Source organism: Anomalospiza imberbis, chromosome 3, assembly GCF_031753505.1.
Source record: "Anomalospiza imberbis isolate Cuckoo-Finch-1a 21T00152 chromosome 3, ASM3175350v1, whole genome shotgun sequence".
NCBI classification, from domain to species: Eukaryota; Metazoa; Chordata; class Aves; order Passeriformes; family Viduidae; genus Anomalospiza; species Anomalospiza imberbis.
This window is the reverse complement of record NC_089683.1, coordinates 31,764,205-31,778,247: the sequence shown is the minus strand read 5'-3', so window position 1 is coordinate 31,778,247 and position 14,043 is coordinate 31,764,205. Positions and strand designations below refer to the sequence as shown.

The window sequence follows — 14,043 nt, the reverse complement described above, 5'->3', positions numbered from 1 at the left end:
ACATGTAATGGAGCAGCAGCCGCAGGGCTGCAGGCAGGTCGTGTGCTGGGGAGCACATCACTCATGTCTCATCTGTGAATGGTGCAGCAACAGCTCCTCTTCTTTCCCTTCATTTCTTCTCCCACATCCTAAGAAAATAGGCACCTGAGCCTGGGAATAAAAATAATTTTGCATATATAGCTCTGCAGTATGTCAACTGATATTTTACATTAGCTGTCACCTTATATTTTTGTTTTAATTATATTTGTTACCATAGCCAACATAAAAGTTATTTTACCCATCTTAATGTATAATTCCCTAGCAAACAGGCTTTGATTTCTTGGTCCATAGGAGTTTTCATATCATAATGAAGCACTCAGCAATACTGTGGTGATCCACCCACAAAAGGAAATATTCACAAATGCAGGACTGTTTTCCTCACTGAGAGAAAACAAGAACATTTACAGTGCTCCCAGTTCTGTCCTTGAACATCTGAATCTGATAGAAAGAAGAAGCTGGAGGACAGGTAAGCAGTCAACAAGTAAGAAAGAGAGACAAAGAAAAGTGAGAAAGAGGCATTGCTCAGTTAATCCTCCAGAGAAATTCTCAGGAAAATTAATTATAATATATCTGTACCTTTTTGATTGATGACAGAGTTAAAAAAAAAGAAAAACAAATGAATGTTTTGCTATATTTTCTGGGAGTTTTTTTTGGGGTTATTTTTTTAGGATTTGCAGTGAGATCCATTAGTTTTTGATTAGATTTAATAGTTTACTAGACTTCAAAATACTGCTTTTATTATGGGTCTCATCTATCAAAATTTAAACACCAGGAAGACAAGTGGGAATTTGGAACCATGAAAAAAACCCACCAAAACAATCCAGAAAGGAAAAGGTTACAGTACCTTTTTACTACAGTATAGACATTAAAACATCTCCCAGGAAAATACTTTGACTGTTTCACTTTGCAGGAAAAAAGTCAACTTTGTGTGAAATCTTTAAATATTCCCTGGAGCTAGAGCTAGCACTTGGGAAGACCCAAAGCTACATGCAAAGTCATAGAGTTGGTTGACTCCCTGTCACCCAGAATTCACACATTTTTGTTCAAATACCCATTTTTGAATCCTGCAGACAATTTGAAAAACAGTTTCTGTATTTTATGAATTTAAGACACTACTGGGCTTTGACAGAAAATTGGGACTTTTGGTAAAAGAAGGTAGAGAAATAAGTTTCTTAAAATTGTTCTACTTCTCTCCCATAGTACTTCTGACTTCTTGTGATCTTAGTGTGGGGAAAAAATATCAGAAATAGGAAAAGGAACTGTTTCTGCAGTTTATATATTCCATTTTCATTTCTTGTTTCTTTTTAACTTCATGCTGAATTTGACCCAAATCTGCTTCAGGATTCTCAAACCCATTCTTTTAGGCAAACTGTTTACTAGAAGAAATTGCCCAGCATAATTTCAGCTGCAGGCTCTAATCAGACTGCTCTGCTTCCCCATCCCCTGTGGTGGGAATCCACAAGAGGCAAGCAGCAGGATGGTTGCACAGGTGTAACACCAGGGGCTGGCTGAGAAAAGCACATCCTCGAGCCTTTGCAGGTAGTGTGACGGTGTCCTAGCCCTTCTCTAGGGCCCATGGGACCCGATTTATAGCTGGAGAATATTGGTATTACCCTCATATTCCCATTTCTCTGCAGAGAAAGAAACTAAGCAAGCACAAAGCCACCAGTGTAACACATACCTGCCAATACAAATAAATAATACAGTGTCACTATACTATGAAGAAAGCAGTGTACCACAGTTTCCTGTGTCAGGTGATAATATTAGATTATGTAGTCTTTGACAGTTCAATAAATAGCTAATATAGGCACTGTTGTGTTGTACTGGATTCATTTTCTCTTCTTTGGTGCAACTCCCCTTCCACAGGTTTCTCAAGGAAGGCAAAACTTCTCAATTCTGTCCTGCAAGGTCAGTGGAATCATCTGGTTTCTAACTCTGATAAGTGGCATTTCATCTGTGTGACCCCTCTAATCAAAACACTTTCTTTATGGAAACGAGCCTGCCTGAAACAGCTTGCACTAAAAATCTGCTGTAGTTAATAGGTCAAAGTTCCCAAGGACATTGCACAAAAGTCTGGCAGTGTCAGACTGCTTCATCTTAAAAATGCTGTCATAGAGCACTGCAGGCAGGAAAACACAAATTGCAGACGTTATATTATTTTTACATATTTTTTGAGTGCTGCCAAAATAGGCATCATTTGCAGATCAAATACAGAAAAAAAAACTTAGCAAGTTTGGCTGAAATAATAATAAGGAATATTTAGAAATTTCTTAGAGCATGTCTGAGAATGTGCTGTGTATTTCAGTTCACAGATCATGATCATGTCCTTTTTTCACGTATTCTCTAAGAAGCCACAAAATCCACTCAGAATAAGATAGTGAAAATCAAAACAGACACCCCTTCTGATGTTTTGACTACAAACAAAAATATATTAATTTATTTAATAAAACCTCTGGTTTTATTTTTAGCTTCTTTAAAAATACTTCTTTTAGAACACAGAAGGGAGGCAATGGATTTGTTGATAAACAGTCTTATCAACATTAGGTACATTTTGAGTCTCTTCACTATCTTTCTCTTAAATTTTCTTTGCAAGTCCTTCCTTAAAGTCAAGAAAAAACTGGTAAAAATCAAGCTGTTCCATGAGATACTTTTATGCATCTGACAGATTTCTCTTACCTAGAAAATAACTTGAAACTCTGTTAATGGTGGTATTTGATGGATTTCTCTTAGTTTGAAGGTTTGCTTTACTATTGGTAAAATATATCTCGTCAACTGGTAATTCACAATAGGTAAAAAATTTAAAGTATAAATGTGAGCAGATATGAAATGCTATATCAAAACACTATAACAGTCATGACAATTGATTTACAAATGAAATGTTAGAGAACACATACTGCAGAGCAAGATGATAACAAAGCCCTATCTAAGTTTGCATGACACTTTTCATTAAAAATCTAGTCTTATATGAAGCCCAGTTCTTTACAGCTTTGCCAAACTTCAGTTGTTCAGGCTGGATGTCTGGCTGAGTCTGAATTGTTTTTGGAAGTTTCAGCTAGAATGCTTTGAGCATTTCCAAGAATTAGTTGAGAGAAAATTCTTGTTTGCCCATGTGAAAACAATCCCATAACCATTTTGCTGAAGAGCTTTAACGTCTCTGTGTTCCAGAGTGATCTACTGAAATTCAGCCAGGAAACTGCTCTGTGGCAGCAAATTGACTTTTGCCATTCCTGTGAAAATTATACTGGACTAAGAGCCACGGAACAAAGCATTTCACCAAGGATATCTTGTGAAAAGATACCTGGTAGAGATTGGTAACTAACTTCTCAGAATAGCCCATGCATGCTGAAAGCTGTCCCAGCTCCTGCTATCTCACCTGTTGCAGGTGACCTAGGCACATGCCATTTCCAGAGAACACTTCCACCTCACAGTTACTGGGCTGAGTAACACTCTTCCCACAGTTGCTCCTTCATCTGGTGGTTCAGCTTACAACTCAAAACAAAATGAGATGAAAGTTCTTGCTTTTTCTGTTTCAACAATACTTCCTTAGCAAAGCCTTTGTCATGGTGGCAAAAGATGTGTGGATAGCATGATTGCTCTTGCTGCTAGGGAGAGTCACTGTTGAGGAATAGCATGGTGACAAGCCATTTTGTGATACCTTTGTACCTTGTCTGCCAGGATTTCTTTGCCAGCAATAAATATTGGCCATCACCATTGCTGTGAGATGGAATTGTTGCCTTTGGGAAGGCAGAGAATAATCAACGATCACACTGACACTTTGCCAGTGTAAATATGCTTTTATTAGGAATTTATCTCAATCTTCAGCTGATTCATATTTGTAATCAGAATTATCTCAGTTCGTGTCTTTACGTGGTGTGAGATTTGTGCCAGTGCCCTGTCTGGCATTCACTATTGCCTGACAAACAAGTTGGACATTTCTCTGTGTCCCAGCATCTACCTCAGCTCATCTTCCAGCTGTGAGCTTTGGAAGTGTTCAATCTCCAATCCCTCTCTAATAGCTGCAACTTTCCAGCTTCACCCATCTGCAAGGTACCACACTTCCCTGCCAAGCTGTCTTCTTAGTTCTTCCCTTTGGATTTGGGCACAGGGCAGGCTCCTAAGGCAATTTGCTCAACCTGCTTTGCTCTTGTAGAAACAGCTACGGCAGCTGCTGTTTCCATACTTTTACTGTGCTTGCTGTTCCTCTTCTCCCTGCTGCTCTCCCCCCCAGGAATTCATTCCATCTGACCGTGCCATCTGTCTCAGTGTACCTCACTTGCTTGCCCTCCTTTCCAAAGCCAGGGCTTTGCAGTTCTGCTGCAATTCTGTAAAGCAAAAATCTGTTTCCACTTCTCACAATTGGAAAGCCACACAGAAATACACGCAGTTAAAAATATGTGGGTGACACAAAAGAATGCCAGTGCTGGTTCTCTCACCCTCAGTCATTGGCTGGTCACTCCTACATTACTAAACATAAACTTCAGAACAGGTTGACTATGTTCAGGGTGCCAAACTCTGGCTAGGCTAATCCCCAGGCAGGGCTAACTCCTGAACCATTCTAGGAAGACACCTGGTTAGTCCATGCCAAAATTTTGACCAAGCCCTGGCATTGCTTAATCTCCTAGTTTAGATGTAATCCTCATGTCACACTCATCTGAGTACACCAAGTGCCTGGGATCATCTGAACAATCACATAAAACATTATAAAGCTATACTTTATTATTATTGAATCAGACTTCTCTAAGCTTATAGCTAGAGAGTCGGTTTTCCAAGCATATTTTGAATGTCTAACACTGGAAGATTCTAGCATTGGAAGAAATTTTGTGACACATATTTAAACTGATTTTTTGAGTTAGTTACTTAGGCATTACTTTAGTATATATCCTCTGTATGCATCTTTTTTTACTATCTACTTTCCTCTTCCCTTTTCATTAGATGAGTTAAAAACAACACAGGCAATTTTAATAAAGCTCAGGGATCAGTGTTTCCACCTGAACTACCTTCATTAATGAGCACAGCAGATGATACTTCAGTCAGATGAGTTGGAGCTAATAACACCTCATTGGGTCTTCTTAGTTCCTTATGGACAAACAGTGCTTAGAGCTACAAGCACAACTGGGCACATGATTTCACAAGACTATCTCCTTTTCAAAAGGCAACATGTAAGCAAGAAAAAATATGCCAATAAAAAAAGTTAATTTTAACCATATGTGGTTTTGGAGGACTGTTCTTTATTGAACAGCAGTTCAATGAGTAACACAAAAAACTCCTACAGGCAATTCTAAGCTCCATCAGAAAAAGAAAAAAAAAAAAAAAAAAAAAAAATCTTGATACATCAACAACTAAACTGTAAACAGCCAACCAACCAACCAGAAACTCAAAGAACCACTCTGAGCCCCTGTCTTCAGCAGAATAGAGCACACAATGCTTATATTTGTGGTGATACCAGGCCTTGCAAGGCCTTCTACACGTCTGCATGCAAAAGTAGAGCATTGGAATTTGCAGCTCGTGAGGACTTGACTAGATGAATTCCCTGGCCTTCCTCTCCTGTGAAAGGACTGTGGTGGTGCCTTAGAGCCCCAAGGGTTACTCACTCCTGTAAGTGAAGCAGAACCTCAGAGGCAACTCCATCCTGAAATGATAGCATGAAGTAAAAATGACTACCCATTTTCTTCCATAAGTTTTCAATGCCCTGTGTTCAATGCATGTTTTGTTAAAATTTGAAAATCACGGTTTTAGAGCAAACCAAGAGACTTTTATCTGCCAACATGCCTTTCAAATCCTTCTCCAAGAGCTGATGAAATGATCTGACATAAAGCAGAGCAGAGGCTGCATTCTTTACAGAGCTTTGAGTGATGCATAGTTTACCAACCCATCCATGAGAAAGGGTTTCTTGAACAAAATAGCTAAGTGAAAGAAGAGATAATTTTAAAAATATGCTTAAATGGAATTTTAGTTGTGACATGCACTGTGAACATTGCTAATGATTTCAGATATAAGATTGTTCTGCAATTAAGAAGCAACTTAATACACTTTTAAATTGTAACTCTGAAAACATGATTTGTGTTTCCAGTACTTTTATCTTAAATAGTCTTTTTGGCTTTACAAAAATTTGGATACAGATTGTTTAAAAATTTGCAGCTCCAGCACTAATTCAACAGAACAGTTTCTGAGGAACAACTGTTACATTGATAAATATAAATATCTAAATATACGTAAGATTAAGATCCTTCCCATCCAAGATATTTCACCTTTAATTTTAGGTGCTTGAGGCATTAGCGAAAGCTTAAAAGTGTTATTGAAAAAGTGCTGTGACATCTGAGCTATGGCATGCAATTTGTTCACATGCTCAGCAACAAGCAACGTGCTCTGCCCTTCTTTTCAGTCCATGGGAAGAGTTGCTTTTGGATTTCATTTAAGGGTGAGGCAAGTACTTTTGAGATAAGGTTTTGCAGTTCCCTGCTGCTCTGTTCTTATTTGCAGGCCCATTAGTAACTGTTTTGCAAGAATAGCTTTCACATTTGAACCGCTTAGAAATGGCAATAAATTTTTGTGGTTTAAGACTAACATAAGTCAGCTCCAGATACCTGCCAGGAGGTATTATAATTTTTTGTGTACCTCAGCTCAGGATACAGTTGGCTTTTGTTGTTGTAGGGTATGAACTACAGGTTTGCTTCTAAAAATAGAAGTCCTTTGTATTTGAACAAAACAGTTCAATAAACCATCCTTGCCGAGATAACAGTATGTTTTTCATGTCAGAACTACAGTGGGACAAAGAAGCCTGCTTTCAAGGGTACCAGCCAAGCCACAGTAATTTAAAATAGCTAAGCATCAAGTCCTTCAGTTTTACTTCCATGTCTTGTCATAAGCAATCAGATGAAGAGAGGGAAGTTTACTGAATTAGTAGTAAGCCACCACTGGTTTTCCCAAAATTAGGTTCAAGGCTTCTCTGTGCGAACCCCTGAAATTCAATCAGCTGCAAGGAACTTTGCAGCATAATTAGTGGCAGCTGGGGATTGCATTTGTGCTCCACTCCGGGCAAGCAAACAAGCCAACCAACACTCAAACCAGCAGCTGAAAACTGCCAGCAGAGGAAAGCAAGTGCATGGCATGGATTTGAAACTTCCCCCGAGCACTCTGTCTCCAGCTATTTTCACTTCAAGAGATTGCCCTAACCTGATGTGGTTTATCTGGGTAGCAATCATAAGTGAGTATTTTTGCCTAGAATGTCTCCTCCCAAGTCTTGTAACTTCTGCATTCTTGGAGAAGGAGTTCTGTAGTTCTGCTCTTGAGTGTGTGAAGAACCATCCCGTTCTGTTTGTTGGTGGAGACTGCTTCAAAGCCCATGTAAAGCAACAATAATCAGCAAAAGAGACCAGGTTCCAGACTATAATAGGAGCATGGACTAGTTTTCTACTAGAACTCTATGGGTTTGAAAGACGTCAGCATCACTCACCTTTCTGGCTCTCTTCCCAGACACAGCCAAGATGGAAGGCAGTCAGTGCCAGAGCCCTGCAGAGCTCAGATCCCTGAGCTGTGGATGAACAAGGAAAGCCAAAGCAAATGCTCTCTGGCTGCCATGATGCACAGAAATCATCTGAAAACTGAGAGATCCTTGAGAACAGATTTGCCTTCCACAGGAAATGAAAACAAACATAAAAAAGGAAGCACATGAAATTGTTGTCCAGGGCTCTAAACCTAGAGTTAGTATCATATATTTTCTGACCATCCTTACACTGTTTCTTACTAATATTTCAGAGGAGCACAGAAACTAGCAGTCCTTACAGAAGAGCTTACAACTCAGTCCTTACAGAGGCTCTACTATACTTTGACCAGTCACAACAGGGACTTAAAACCTACAGTGCTGGAGATTCCCTGGTTGAAGGTATGTCTTGTTTCTGACATACAAACATGACCAAAATAATGTGGCCCATGAGGATTGTATCAGAATTTCTCAGAATTAATGTTGTGTAAATCCAGAATCTAGTGTCAGAGAGTATATATTTTTTCTTTTGAATATGGATCAATTTTTTTTTCTTAAAATTAGCATGGACATTTTTCCCCTGTAAGAGAAAATATTTCAGAATATCAGTCTTATAAAATTTGATCAGTCTTCATTTACTCATGACCAATTTGTTTCTGAAAGAGTTCAAAGCATGTGGACAGCTTTTGTTCAAATCAAGAACTAATTTTGCTTGAGACAAAAGTAGCAGTTTAAGGAGGAAACATGGCTGTTTTGATGTATATGTGTTATGTGGACTGCTGAGGCAAATCAGGAACTTGAAAAATGCCAATCTCTCTCTTCTGATTAAATCCTTAATCATATATAACAGTGTCATGGTTTAATCCCAACTGGCAACTCAACCCCACACAGCCACTCAGTTCCTCCCCAGAGTGAGATGGGGAGAGAATCAGAAGAGTAAAAGTGAGGAAATTTGTGGGTTGAAATAGAAACAGTTTAACAGGTAAAGCAAAAGCCACACAGGCAAGCAAAGCAAAACCAGGCACTCATCCACAACTTCCCATGGACAGACAGGAGTTCAGCCATCCTCAGGAGAGCAGGGCCCCATCATGGGCATCAGTCACTTGAGAAGATGAATGCCATCACTCCAAATGTCCCCCCTTTCCTTCTTCCTCCCCCACTTTATGAACTGAATGTGACACCATATGGTATGGGATGCCCCTTTGGTCAGTTGGGGTCACCTGCCCTGGTTGTGTCCCCTCCCAAGTCCTTGTGCATCCCCAGCCTCCTCAAAGGTGAGGTGAGATGAGGAGCAGAAAAGGCCTTTACCCCATGCAAGTTCTGCTCAGAAGTAAGGAAAACCTCCCAGTGTTATCAGCCCTACTTCCAGCACAAATCCAAAATACAGCCCCATACCAGCTCCCGTGATTACCTCTATCCCAGCCAAAACCAGCACAAATGGGAATAGGGTCAGAGGCTATGGTGAAAATCACCAGCAATGTCAGAGTCAAATGTGAAACTTTTGATTTGTTTACTTGAGATTAAAAGGTGTGATGAGGCATGAAAGAAGGATGTTGAATAACAAGAGGCTAGGGAAGATGGATGGGTGGATGTTCCTTCCCAATATAAGTGAATGTTCAGACGATAAAAAAAAACTAAAATTAAGAAGTGCATGCAAAGTTATGTAAACATATGTAAACTGATTTTCACTGTCTTTGATTAAAGTCAGAAACTTAGAATCCTTTCAGAAGAATTTTTATATAAGATAGGATAAGATGTTAGAAGTCAGTAATTCAGGTCCTAAGCCATCCATTAACTGATGACAATGGAGACATGTTTTCCTTTCTTCCTGAATATCTAATGCTGAATATTGAGAGCTGATTTCAGCATTGCTCGCAAGAAAGTGGTGAGAGATTTTTAACAAATTTTTAATGCTGGCTAAGGCAGTGAACTGCTTATAAAACCAGGAAACCTCAAGCTAGGTTTATGAAGCCATCTTAGTTGAGAGTAGAGTTAATCAGAATTTGATACTATTAATTACCATATGATATTATAGTAATTTTGGGGCATCTTCATAGTAAATTTATGTAATGGGGCATCATAGTAAATTTATGTATGGGGCATCTTTATAGTAAATTATAGTAATTTTGGGGCATCTTCAAGTAGTGCCTTCATTGAGCTAGCACACTTTATATGATGATAGCATGCTGTTATTTTCATCAAAATTCGAAGAAAGAGCTACAGGAAAGTGAAGATACATGTAGTACTGTCATGGTTATAGTTTAGTCCCATTCACTGGGGCTCTCTGTGTGTATGTGTGTGGGTTTGCATTTAGAAAGAAGAACTTTTCATAAATGATTAATTTTTATGTAACCATTTTACTGCTTTTGGTGGAAGTAGATTTTTACAAACTATTTATTTTTACCTAAGAAATCTTCTGCTTTGTAGAAGTTAATGGGTTTTTACTTCAAGCTCAGCATAAGAAATCTTTTAAGCATGAAAAAATTAAATATCTCCAAAACCAGACGACTCTCTTTTTAAAAAAATTCTTCTCTCCCTTCAACCCATGCTATGACCAACATAAATTAGAAACAATCATAATTCTGTTCCCTTGGCTATATCTTTTGGATACCCTCCAACATAAAATGCATTAGCATAAAAATGTTCTTGTCCTTAATTAATTTATAGCTTAGAGCAGAATACCATAAATAACAGTTGAACCTCAGCTGCAAAGGTTTTAAATCCATGGATAAAATATTTTATAAAATTGTAATAAAGCTTAAACAGTTCTAGATGACAAGTTGAACTAATTATCAATAATCCTAGGAATTTTGGTGGGGACAACTGAATGTAAAAGAATTTTATTTTGTAATATATTTGGGTTCTATTGAGTTTATTGTCTTTGTGGGAGAGAAAATGATTTTAAGTTTTATCCCTAACCTGAACAAATACACTTACTGAACTGAACTATTTGGTTAGAGTTGTTGGTTTGGTTTGCTTTGTTTTTAAATAGATTGAAACATAGAAAGTATGCTGGCATATCTCATTTGAAGCATACATGATTGAAGTGTACAGAATCTGCATGAGATATTATAGCTTTATATGGCAACACAGGACTGGAAACAATCTAATGGGTGATCACATTTATTGTTATAATATTGCAGGAATCATGTTTTATAATCCCCTTCATACACTTATCAAGTTCCACTGTGAGTGTGTTTAGGAATTTTGCTGCTGTTTCTCCAGCTGGAAAATTGTTCCCAAATCTCATTATCTCATGTGAGAACCTGTTTTTGGTTTCTCACATAGGTTGAATTCTGGCCAATCTATGCCATTGGGTTCCATTGCCAACAATGTAATTTAGTTGAAATGGCTCTCCCATCTCCCCGATGTTTGCCTCTCTGATATATTTATACACAGCAACTGGATCCCTTAACAGCCTTCATTTTGCCAAGTTAAACAAGCCAAGCTCTTCATTCTATCTTCTCATATGATAGACTCACCATTACCCTGATCATCCCAGAAGTCCATCTTTGTACCTGGACAAGTCTGAGGTAATGTGCTACAAATTACAAAGTACAACGGTCTTGCATAATAGCACAATAAAAGAAACCATAGCAAACAGAGTGATAATTTCAAGCTTGCAAGGATGTGCTGTGCCAAATATTTAGGAGGTTGAGTAAAGGTTTTGAATCTTCTGAGGGGATCTTCATTAGAAATAATGTGGGTTTTCCCCCCCAAATGTTGATTGAAATTGCAGTATAAAAGGTTTTAGGGTTTCAATCAAAAATTGGGAAATCAATGAAAATTTTTATTTGATTGAGACCTTCAGCCACCGTTGTATGCCGTTCATTAGATTTGTGACAGGGATCATTGAAGAAATGGGAACGGAATTTTGAAAGTTTGTTTGACAATTATTAACTGGGAAAATTCCTATGAACACTGTATAATATGTGATGAACCTTTCCTGGAGAAGGTGCAATTGCATTCACATGTTTCCCTTAAGAAATTTCAGTTACAGAGTTTGGAGGGTTGGAATTACCCTGGAATTACCTCTGCAAAGTGCTTCTGTTGGTATGAGCCAATGGAAAGCAGACGAGAATGTGTGTACAACTGATCCCACCACCTGCCAGGACACAGAGAAAAGGATGTTTGGTCAAATCCAGTATCCCCATGTCTCTTGTGCCATAGCTTCTTGGAGAACTCCAGGAGACTCCTGTCTGCCAGTTATTAAGACTGTGGCAGCAATCTTTTTTTGGCTGTTTTACTTGTAATCCTTACTGACTTGATAGTTTAATCAAGTTTCAAGGGGAGCTTCAGAGAGAAACTTTCCCCAGTTGTTCTGAGCCTGACATCCCAGTGCTTGGGATCACTGCAGAACAGGACGTCTCTGTAAGTGTAAAGGAGAGATACTGGAGGAGCATTTGTTTTTCTACAGTCCTTCTTTTCTCAGGAATAAACAGACTGATTTCCATTTTTCTGCCCTGTGGCAGAAGGCAAAAAGAGCTTTTGCAATATACAGTAGGAAAAGATAAGAACAAATTTAAGTTACTACATGCACATATGAAGATCAATGAGAATGAAAAACTTCTAAAATACTTGAACAAGAGCAAAGGAGAATCACAACTGTGAATACAAGCAGTTAACTAGACAATTAAAGAAATACATGTCAGGGCACTGCAGGAGTGGCTGCTTTCTGAGGACTGGGGATGGCAATCCCCTGGAGAACAGAGACCGGAGGGAGACAGCTGGGGACAGCCCCAGGCCTTGGCATCAGACACATTCCTGGAGATAGGAGGAGCCCAAGATGGGCTGTGGGCCCAGCATGGTGGCCTCCATGGACGAGCAGGGCAGGGTTGGGCTGTGTGGAGCTGTGTGGCAATCCTGGGACTGGAGCTGGTGGCCCCAGGGGGTCTGATGTGGGTTCCTGGGTTCTTGGGGCACTGATAATAAATTCAATGGAACTGTAATTCTAACAAACACTTCTGATGAAAAGAGTGATAGTCAAAGGGTTGATTTGATAGTGGAAGCCATCACACGCCTCCTGCCCCCATGGTGGCCTGTGGGTCATGGGAAGGAGGTGCCCCTTCATGCATCCCAAAGCCTTGTGCAGTGGTGCTGGTGGGGTGTAGGGTGCTTGACAAAATCAGCTTCATTTTGTGTCCCATTCTGACTAACTGTGCACAGCCAGACCTGCACAGTAGTCCACCAGATGGTCTGTCCAGGACTTGCCCTTTGTTGTACGATCCCCAGTGTAGTTGCTGGGGCTTGGAGCTTGGAGTGAAAAGCAGCTTTGAGAGCTCTTTGCTTTCCCTGGCTTTTCCTTTGAAAGTCCTGGAAATGGTGGCTTGTAGATCAATGGGAATATGGGGACTCTTACTGTCCCCTTTCATTAGGGCTTCTTGGCAAACCTGCCAAAGAAAACTTCAGCTTTCTGCTGCGTTTGGTTTCCTGATCCATGCTTCAGTGGGGAAGAGGCAGCATGTGTATGTGAGCAAGGAAAGACGAGAGGCTTTCTCCAAAACTAATCTACAGAGAATCAATAGCTTCTTACTATTCTGCTGAGAGTAACAAAGAAAAATTATTCTGCTTAGTGCACATGATAAAACTCTCAACAGCTGGGATGGAAAAGGCAGCCCAAAAAGCTGTGATGTTATCGCAGCCCTGCTAGGTTTAAGTTGCTTGTGAGGGAAAGTCTGCAACCAAAGCTTTGTCTTTCATTAGTCTAACAGGGGTTTAGGAGCATTTTGATGCACCTGTGTGATGTCTGTGAGTGAAGTATCAGCTGTGTTCAGCTCAGCAGCAAAATCTCATGGGCTTTTTAATACAACACAATGTTGTATAATGTGGAATATTTTAACTACTAAAGTGATATTCTCCTTGACTCTTTCTTTTGCTCACTATATTTATGGTATCATCACTTAATTAAAATGAAGAAGACATGTATAGGCATAAATATTATCTTGAGATATTTTAATGCTTAATGAAGAAAAAGCTTTTCCAAAGAGTACACCATGTCTACCTTATCCTGCTGCTTGGTCAAGTGTCAGAGGATGGAAATTACTTAAGACTTATCTGTGTACCAGGATGTCTCTTTTTGGGAAGATATAGGTGTAATTACTACACTCATAAAATGACTTTAAAACAATAAATAGTGGAAAGAAAGCATCTTAAGTGCCTATTTTAAACAATGTCTTCTGTGAACAAGGTTTCTGCAAAGCATGAATGATGCCACTTTTGTTTGCTTACAGAACATCAGACTCCAATCTCATTTAGGCTGATGAAAATCCAGAGTAATATCTTTAAACTCAAAAGATTAAAGGCAAATGAGGTCAGAATTTGACCCACTAAGCCTTGGTCCACCCTTTTTGTATCTTAATAACTAGCATGTGCTTGTTGACAGCAAACTCTTCTTTGTTTCTTACATTGTGTGAATTGCATTGCAAATTCAGCTCTTCATTACAAAAACATGACTCATTTTCTTTTTCTTTGTCTAGATACTGTTAAAGACAGTAGTCTTGAGTTCTTCCTCCATTCAAATTAAT

The 14,043-nt window shown here is 39.1% G+C and overlaps 1 protein-coding gene across 9 annotated transcripts in view; it reads left to right on the top strand.

Moving 5' to 3' along the window:
- Window positions 1-14,043, top strand: part of FILIP1 (filamin A interacting protein 1) — a 102,855-nt gene that overhangs the window by 12,449 nt on the left and 76,363 nt on the right. Inside the window, exon 1 of one of the 9 annotated variants that reach the window (XM_068183859.1) lies at window positions 367-505. The exons of the other annotated variants lie outside the window; for them this stretch is intronic. The gene's annotated coding sequence lies outside the window, so the exon portion shown is untranslated. Of the gene's footprint in view, window positions 1-366; window positions 506-14,043 lie in introns of those variants that run through there. 9 annotated transcript variants of the gene reach the window in all.